At 43.9% G+C, this 9,868-nt stretch overlaps 1 long non-coding RNA gene across 1 annotated transcript; it reads left to right on the top strand.

Annotated features, from left to right (window-relative positions):
• Positions 1-3,363: 3,363 nt before the first annotated feature.
• On the top strand, positions 3,364-4,906 carry LOC119322051. The gene is made up of 3 exons (XR_005155361.1): positions 3,364-3,623; positions 4,370-4,651; positions 4,732-4,906. It is a non-coding gene; the product is annotated as an uncharacterized LOC119322051 (long non-coding RNA).
• The last annotated feature ends 4,962 nt before the right edge of the window (positions 4,907-9,868 follow it).

Here is a 9,868-nt window from a genome sequence, read left to right as displayed (position 1 = left end):
ATTGTTATATTTCTTATAATATTGTCCTTGATTCAGTTATATCACAGTGAAAAGTTTCCTTCCTGTATATAGTAGTACAAGTTAACAGTGGGCAATTTGTGTTTGCTTGACCAGAGGCTTGTTTGACTGGTCTGCACACTATATTGGGAATACAACTTGTCTTGAGATATGAAGTTAACCTATACTTTCGAGCTTAAAAAAATCCTTCGTACGAACAAAATGCTATTTTCACGTTGGAACGTATCGTTGTAGTGCCCACTTGTTTTTGTTGCCCATTTGCTACTAATTTTTTGTTCGAGCGTGAAGGGTTTAATTAGGATTGTTGATGAGTCTGCTTAATTTATACATGCAAACTTGTGAGTATGTAGTTTTTACTGGATCTTGTTAATTATTCAAGTTGACGAGGAAAAAGTTGAAGTACTGAACTCACTACTTAAAGAAGCTACTGAGTACGAAATCGTGAAGGGGATGGTCGACAGGTAATTTCAATCATTATCGAACTATATGTCAGCCTCTTTAAGTTCGTCATTTCCTGATATCAACTAATTAATAATTCCTTTATTCATTTTCTTTCCGGCGGACAGGGCTTGGGAAAAGTTCAAACAGATTGATGGTGCATGGAAACAAAAGCTGAGATGGAAGCAACCCAAGGTAATTAATTAAGCAGTACTAGCTAGGGCTGCAAGAAAAGCTCGAGACTCGTGAGCTGCTCGAGATCGACTCGTCTTTTGACTCGACTCGAGATCGACTCGAAAAGAAACAAACCGAGTTTGAACACTTTATGTAGCTCGACCGAGAAACGAGCCGATCTTGAGCCAATGTTGGCTTGCTCGATTTTAGCTCGATAACTCGACAGAATATCATTATGTTAAATGAACAATGCCATATATTAAATGAAAATAAGATAATTTATTACCATATATGTTGTTTATAATTTTTCTTCATTTTATTTACCAACGAACATGGAAACTTAATTAAGTGCAAAGAAGATTTAGACCTAATTATGGCACGTGGTCAATTATGTGTTAAATATCCTACATTTTTGCCAAAGGTTCCAGCATATTCACCTTATTTTTTTTGTTTTTCATCCATAGATTTATAATTTTTACCACCTCATTTAGCTCGAAACTAGCTCGAGATTGACTCGAGATCGTTACGAACTAAGCACGAGTCATGTTCTACAGCTCGATCATGAGCTTCACTTAGTTTGAGTTCGCTTGAATTTTCATATGAGTTGAGCTGAGCCAACTCCAACTCGCTCGAGCTCGACTCGTTTGCAGCCCTAGTACTAGCTAGCTAGCTACCATCTCTTTAATTCTAGTTTCAATACATACCATTAGCATGCTTGATTAATTATCATTTGATTGAATTCTATTCAATTAAAGACCCTGAAGCAGACGCCGGAGATTGATTTATGTGTATACCGCGTTTGCGAAAACATTCGCATGATGACTAACGAAAGGAGCAGAAGTGATAGAGAGCAATGGGTACGTTTGCCAGAACACTATTCACAATTTTTTCATCATTATCTAATATATACACACACAACTAATACATGCATATTGATCTCCTTCTTTAAAGATGAAGGCCATGCGGGATAAACTCCTACCAACGAATCGCGTAAGAGCGACTCAAGAGGAAATAGCGGGATTTTTGCTCGACCAGGTCATCGATTCCAAAGGAGAATTTCATTACCCGCTACCGAAGTAATGCCTCCATGTAATGATCTGCAAAATATAGGAGAAATTGTATATACCATCTTGTATATATATACGTGCATGCGTGAATGGTCGTACGAGAAATTCGATGATATATATATGATCGGTTGTACGAGAAATTCTATTTATATATATGCATAACGTGTACAATATGTAGTAGCGTAAAATATGTTTCAAATGAAAAAGAATTAAATGGAAAACACAAAATTAAAAAGAAAAATAAATCATAAAACCAAAAAACCCTAAACCTTTTAGTCCTGGTTGGTGTTACCAACTGGGACTAAAGGTCTCCCAACCCCCGGCGCGGGCTCATGCCATGTGGTGGGCCATTAGCGTCGGTTCGTGCTGAACCGGGACTAGGGAGGGGGGGCTTTAGTCCCCACCCTTTACTATTGGTTCCAGAACCGACACTAAAAGGGCCTTACGAACAGGACTATAGCCCATTTCTGCACTAGTGGACGGAGGACCCAAACGACGGCGGCCTCGCCTCAGTGCAGAAGCCCGCGATGAGCCCTAGCTACCATGGCGCGTAGAGGCGAGCCGGAGGAGCAGCAACTTGGCAGCGGCGGAAGAAACGAGAAGCAGTGACGGCGACGGCGACGACGACGATGACGGCGGCGGCGGAAGAAACCATAGAAGCGGCGGCTGGTTTTGGTCGAACCGGCTGTGGGGGCGTCATTTTAGACAACACCCAGTAGCCTCTGTCCGACATGGCCGGTCAGTGGGCCCAACCCAGGCGCCATGTATGCAAAACCACCGCTCCATACCACTAAAGTGGGGGTTGGGGGGTATTTTTGTCCGGTTTGAGATAGTCTAGGGGATTAAGAACCCTGTTTTAAAGTTTGGGGGGGAGGGGGTTCACAGTGAAAAGTTTCCTTCCTTACATTCTTATACATGGTCCTTGATCCAGTTATATCATAGTGAAAAGTTTCCTTCCTGTATATAGTACTCTCTTCGTTTTTTTAGTCTGCATATAAGATTTGGTCAAAGTCAATTTTTTATTAACTTTGACTAAGTTTATAGAAAATAATATCAAGGTTCATAATATGAAATTAATAATGTTAGATGCATCATGAAATTAATTTTCATACAGTATAGCTTTAGTATTGTAGATGTTAATATTTTTTTTCTATAAAGTTGGTCAAACTTTATTAGGTTTGACTTTGACCAAATCTTATATGCAGACTAAAAAAAAAACGGAGGGAGTACAAATTAACAGTTGGAAGTTTGTGTTTGCTTGACATTTTTTTTCGATGACCAGAGGCTTGTTTGACTGGTCTGCACACTATATATTTTTAGATACATTATAACTGAGCAGCCTCCCAGCCCTCTCAGGCCATCTGCCTTCTTAACCGTTGGATAGTCACTTTTATGCATTTTTGGCCGTCCATTAACTCTTAATCCCACATCGATGCTTAGTTTTTTTTTGAGTAACACATCGATGCTTAGTTCCGATCCGAACGAGCGCTAACCTGATTGGGCCGCTGCTCTGGTGGTCTTTTTGGGTGTCGGAGACTCAATTGGGCCTACTGGCCTGTACCAGGCTCCCGTGCGACGCAAAGATGGTAAAACCTAAACAGTTCGCGAGCCGCTCACGACCCCTGGTCTCTCGTTCGCTCGCATCCTCGCCTGGCGCTGGCGGCGTCTCTCCATGGTCTCCCTTCCCGACCTTTCCTCTCTCTCACGATCTGCGGACGCAAACCTCGATCTCCAGTATGCTTCTCTAGATGTCGACTTTCAGCGACGGCGCCCACCGCAAGGCTTGGTCAACCCCTCCCACTAGCAGATCCTAGGTGTCTTCTCCGACCACGACCTCAACCTTGGGCGGATCCTAGGTCCGGCGCCAGCACCGGCTCATCCAGCGGACCAGAAGAACACCAAGAAGAGTGCGCCGTCCAACACGCGGTGCGTCCTGGTCGCCCATCGTGGCGTTGGCCTCAGCATTAGCATATGATATTATTTCCTTCCCGATGTCCAAACCATAAATATGATCGTGGTGAGATACAACGTGTTCGTTTCCGGGAAGAAAAGCTGTCTGCCGATTTTTCTTTTCTTTAGATGCCATTCTTTGTTTTGTTACTCTTATACATGTGAGTATTATATATGTGTGAGTTCTCGAGTGGCTGTCGGACAGTTAATTTGTTCATGTGGCCGCCATACCTCTTATCTTTATGTTTAGCATTAGGTTATTAATAACCATTTTTTGTCTACATTGTTCATTGCATGCCGTTTGCAAGTTTCTTCATTCCTGTCTTTTTTATTGTAGAACACCTGCACCTAAAGGAAATAATTCATGATTGATAGACTAGAACCAAAGATTTCTTCATCTGAGTGCACCGCACATTAGGAAGTTGCAGAATCTAGATCGCTTAATGTTGTATTTGCACTCAGTTGTAGTTGCAAGCCAGAACATTTACTGATTTATATCAGGTAGTTAGAAATAGTTTCATACACAGTTAATGTTGATACGACACAGGAACTGTTAGATTATATTTTAGTGTTAACATGTGTTAATGTTGATAAGACACATGAACTGTTAGATTAGTTTTTTTAGTGTTAGCATGTGTTCATATAATTCTATTTAATGTATCAAAGAGATTGTATTAATCTATCATGAACCAATTGGAAAATTTCTTATCTATTGACTGCAGGAAGGCTTCTTGTGCAAAGAAGGCACCGGGATGGTTGTTGCATGTTGATCCAGAGAACAATGTCATACAAGATAAAATTGTCGCTCCTGCTGTTTCATTTAGAAGAAGTCATCTTCATAGCTGCTCCCAACATCTTAGGCTTAGCAACACAACTGCCAATTGGCCAAAAACAACTCTTGCTAATACGCCAAAATTCACACCTTTAATCATCACACCTTACTTGTTTCCTTTAAGTAGATCAAAGGCAAAGTCAAGGAACCTTCCATGAGTGCCTTTGGTCGGGTGAGCTTCGCAACTTTGTAATGGTCACTGTTTTTGCACATCATTGACATTGATCAAGCTGCATCAATTCCGACTTTCAGGTAAATAAGTAGAAACAAACGGATAACAAGAGGTACAAGACGAGTGATGCTCAGCAAAAGAGGGTGCTGGAGAAACCAAAGATGGATCAAGGATGGCAAGCAGCAAAAAGACACTTAGATATGGGTTATAAAGGTGCCATATTTTTATCTACTTAATCCTCTTCCATCTCATTTTGTTAATTTATTCATGTACCCTTCTGCTCCTTTGATAAGGATGGCATCAATGCTTGTTTTTTTTTGCGGTGTTAGAGCATCTCAAACAGGCGCGCCAAAAGGCGCGCGCGCGGTAAATTGGTTTTTTAGCGCGCGCGGCCCGGTTTCGCGCGCTTCAGCGGTGGCGGCAAACTAGCGCGCGCGGGAAACGATTGCGCGCGCGCGGAAAAAAGCATCCGCTCGCGCGGTAGATTTGGCGCGCCGCTTCGCGCACGCCTATAAAATTGCAGCGCCCTCTGCCGCTCTCTCTCGCTCTCTCCACTGCTTTCTCTCCTCGCCGCCGACACGCCACCACCGCGCCACCATGCCGCCTCGCCGCCGGGGAGGTTCGGGCTACCGCGGCGTTCGCGTGCGTCCGTCCGACACCTATTCCGCCTCGATTCAGTCGGGCGGCGGCGTGCGCCTCAGCCTCGGAACCTTCAACACCGCCCAGGATGGCGCCCGCGCATACGATGCTGCGGCGTGGCGCCTCCGGCTGTCGCGTTGGGACATGAACTTCACCGACGTGGCGACGCGGGAGCGGGCACAGGAGTTGGTGCCTTTCCCGCAGCTTAACACTGACGAGGATCGTCGCAAACACCGGAGGCAGGAGCGCCGTCTTAGCCTGGACGAGATGGACGAGGGAGCCATGGCGCTGTGGAGGCAATGCTTCCTGCAAGACATCATCAACGAGGAACAGTTCTTCGCCGAGAGGAGGGCGGAGAGGGAGGAGAGAAGGAAGGAGCGAGCCGCCTATCGCGAGGACAAGCGAACGCGGAAAGCGGTCGCTAAATACAACATGGCGCTAGGAGATGCGTCGTCCTGGGACTCCGCGACGAGCGGTTCCTTGACGCCTATGCTCAGACGTCGGAGGAGGACATCACCGAGGCAGAGTGTGAGTCGGAGAACGAGTAGTAGTAATTTTTAGTTTTATTTTGTATCGTAGAAGCAAGCTACGTGGACGTAGTAGAACTATATATCGTTGGAGAAGCATGGATGTACACATTTTGTATCGTAGAAGCAGGATATGTGCCGAACTGTCTTCATATTTGTATGCTATGTATGCAATCGTCTCAAGAAAAAAAAATATAGCACGCCTGTTGGAGCGGCTCGGGCACGCTTTATTTTGCAGCGGCCGCCGGAGCCAGCGCAGCGCCGCGCGCAAAACCTGATTCACGCGGCGCGGTATTCTCATTTTTAACGCGCCGCCCTTGTGCGCCTGTTGGAGATGCTCTTAAAAGGATTTCATTGCTTAATTGTTGGAATATTCGTTTCTACATAGGCTACTGGTAGAGGCTTGGTTTGCTGCAGAGGTCTCATACTTTTCATGCCGAGCTTTGCTGCTATTCTTGATCTTGTGTATTATTTATAGTGGTTGACATCATTATACTATTATCTAAGATTTGGACATCCACTAATGATGTGATAGAAATAGAAAGAAAACTAGAATATCGTTTACTTGAGTGCATCATGCATGTCTCCTTTTTTCTATTGTAACAATAGAATTCTCTTTTTTTTGTAAAACCATAGATTGTTCACTTTCATCACTGTCAATGTAACTTTATGCAAATTGAAATTTCATGTTCCCTGTATCAGTTTATTTAGAAAAAAAATTCGCATCATTCCATTGTAAAAATGGACGGGCACGGCAATCTGCATTACTTTGAAGACAAACTTCATGAAGATTTTATTTTCACTTTATAAATTTCTACCGATCTACTGTAAAAATGGACGGGCGTGGCAACATGCGCCTTCAATGATCTAGTTGGGAATACAACTTGTCACTGATATGAAGTTAAGAGCATCTACAACCGCATATGACAAATATGACTCCTCAAACGCCAGTGGACGTGCCTGGGCGTGTCCGAGGGTAGTGACCGGGCACTCCTCAAATTGGCACAACTGCATTCGGATATCTCATACTAGATTCTCAAATCCATATAAAAGCATGCAAACGATAAAACCTACGTACTAAGTAGATGATCTAGCTGTTGGGGAACGTAGCAGAAATTCAAAATTTTCTACGCATCACCAAGATCAATCTATGGAGTAACTAGCAACGAGAGAGGGGAGTGCATCTTCATGCCCTTGAAGATCGCGATGCGGAAGCGTTGCAAGAACGCGGTTGGTGGAGTCGTTCACTAAGCGATTCAGATCACGGTCGAATCCGATCTAAGCACCAAACAACGGTGCCTCCGCGTTCAACACATGTACAACCCGGGGACGTCTCCTCCTTCTTGATCCAGCAAGGGGAGATGAGAAGTTAAGGGAGAACTCCGGCAGCACGACGGCGTGGTGGTGGAGCTTGCAGTTCTCGGGCAGAGCTTCGCCAAGCACTACTACTACGGAGGAGGTGTTGGGGAGGGAGAGGGCTGCGCCAGGGGAAGGGTGAAGCTCCCATGCGCCTCCCCACTATATATAGGGGTGGAGGGGGCTGGTTTCTTGCCCTCCAAGTCCATTGGGGCGTTGGCAAAGGTGGGAGGAAAGAAATCCCATCATTTCCTTCCCCACTGATTGTTATCCCCCCTTTTTAGGGATCTTGATCTTATCCCTTCGGGATATGATCTTATTCCTTCTAAGGGGGGATCTTGGTGCGCCTTGACCAGGGGTGTGGGGCCTTGCCCCCACTACCCACGTTCATGTGGGTCCCCCCATGCAGGTGGGCCCCACTCCGGAACCTTCTAGAACCTTCCCGGTACAATACCGAAAAATCCCGAACATTTTCCGGTGGCCAAAATAGGACTTCCCATATATAAATCTTTACCTCCGGACCATTCTGGAACTCCTGTGACGTCCGGGATATCATCCGGGATTCCGAACAACATTCGGTAACTGCACACTAATTCCCATAACAACTCTAGCGTCACCGAACCTTAAGTGTGTAGACCCTACGGGTTCGGGAATCATGCAGACATGACCGAGACAACTCTCTGGCCAATAACCAACAGCGGGATCTGGATACCCATGTTGGCTCCCACATGTTCCACAATGATCTCATCGAATGAACCACAATGTCAAGGATTCAAGCAATCCCGTATACAATTCCCTTTGTCAATCGGTACGTTACTTGCCCGAGATTCGATCGTCGGTATCCCAATACCTTGTTCAATCTCGTTACCGGCAAGTCACTTTACTCGTTCCGTAATGCATGATCCCGTGACTAACTACTTAGTCACATTGAGCTCATTATGATGATGCATTACCGAGTGGGCCCAGAGATACCTCTCCGTCACACGGAGTGACAAATCCCAGTCTCGATTCGTGCCAACCCAATAGACACTTTCGGAGATATCCGTAGTGTACCTTTATAGCCACCCAGTTACGTTGTGACGTTTGGCACACCCAAAGCATTCCTACGGTATCCGGGAGTTGCACAATCTCATGGTCTAAGGAAATGATACTTGACATTAGAAAAGGTTTTAGCAAACGAACTACACGATCTTGTCCATCACATCATTCTCCTAATGATGTGATCCTGTTATCAATGACATCCAATGTCCATGGTCAGGAAACCATAACCATCTATTGATCAATGAGCTAGTCAACTAGAGGTTCACTAGGGACATGTTATGGTCTATGTATTCACACATGTATTACGGTTTCCAGTTAATACAATTATAGCATGAACAAGGAAATATAATAATAACCATTTTATTATTGCCTCTAGGGCATATTTCCAACAGTCTCCCACTTGCACTAGAGTCAATAATCTAGTTCACATCACTATGTGATCGTAATGAATCCAACACCCATGGGGTTCGATCATATCTCGCTTGTGAGAGAGGTTATTAGTCAATGGGTCTGAACCTTTCAAATCCTTGTGTGCTTTACAAATCTCTACGTCATCTTGTAGATGCAGCTACCACACACTATTTGGAACTATTCCAAATAACTGCTCTACTATATGAATCCGGCTTACTATTGAGAGTCATCCAGATTAGTGTCAAAGTTTGCATCGACGTAACCCTTTACGACGATCTATTTTACCACCTCCATAATCGAGAAAAATTCCTTAGTTCACTAGTCACTAAGGATAACTTTGACCGCTGTCCTGTGATCCATTTCTGGATCACTCTTGTACCCCTTGACTGACTCATGGCAAGACACACTTCAGGTGCAGTACACAGCATAGCATACTGTAGAGCCTACGTCTAAAGCATAGGGGACGACCTTCGTCCTTTCTCTCTCTTCAGCCGTGGTCAGGTCTTGAGTCTTACTCAATACTCACACCTTATAACACAGCCAAGAAATCCTTCTTTGCCGATCTATTTTGAACTCCTTCAAAATCTTGTCACGGTGCGTATTCATTTGAAAGTACCATCAAGTGATTTTTGATCTATCCTTATACATCTTGATGCTCAATGTTCAAGTATCTTAATCCAGGTTTTCCATTGAAAAACACTTTTCAAATAACCCTATATGCTTTCCAGAAATTCTACATCATTTCCGATCAACAATATGTCAACAACATATACTCATCAGAAATGCTATAGTGCTCCCACTCACTTCTTTGGAAATACAAGTTTCCAATAAACTTTGTATAAACCCAAAATCTTTGATCATCTCATCAAAGCATATATTCCAACTTCGAGATGCTTACTCCAGTCCTTAGAAGGATTGCTGGAGCTTTGCATACTTGTTAGCATCTTTTAGGATTGACAAAACCTTCTGGTTGTATCACATACAACCTTTCCTCAAGAAAATCGTTGAGGAAACAATGTTTTGACATCCTATCTGCAAGATTTCATAAATAATGCAGGAACTGCTAATATAATTTCAACAGACTCTTAGCATCGCTACGAGTGAGAAAGTCTCATCATAGTCAACTCCTTGAATTTGTCAGAAAACATCTTAATGACAAGTCGAGCTTTTTTAATGGTGATACTTACCATCATTGTCCGTCTTCCTTTTAAAATCCATCTATATCCAACAGCCTTACGACCAT

The sequence above is a fragment of the Triticum dicoccoides genome, chromosome 6B (assembly GCF_002162155.2).
Source record: "Triticum dicoccoides isolate Atlit2015 ecotype Zavitan chromosome 6B, WEW_v2.0, whole genome shotgun sequence".
Lineage (NCBI taxonomy): Eukaryota > Viridiplantae > Streptophyta > Magnoliopsida > Poales > Poaceae > Triticum > Triticum dicoccoides.
The sequence above is the reverse complement of the archived record's forward strand: the minus strand, read 5'-3'. Positions and strand labels throughout refer to the sequence as shown.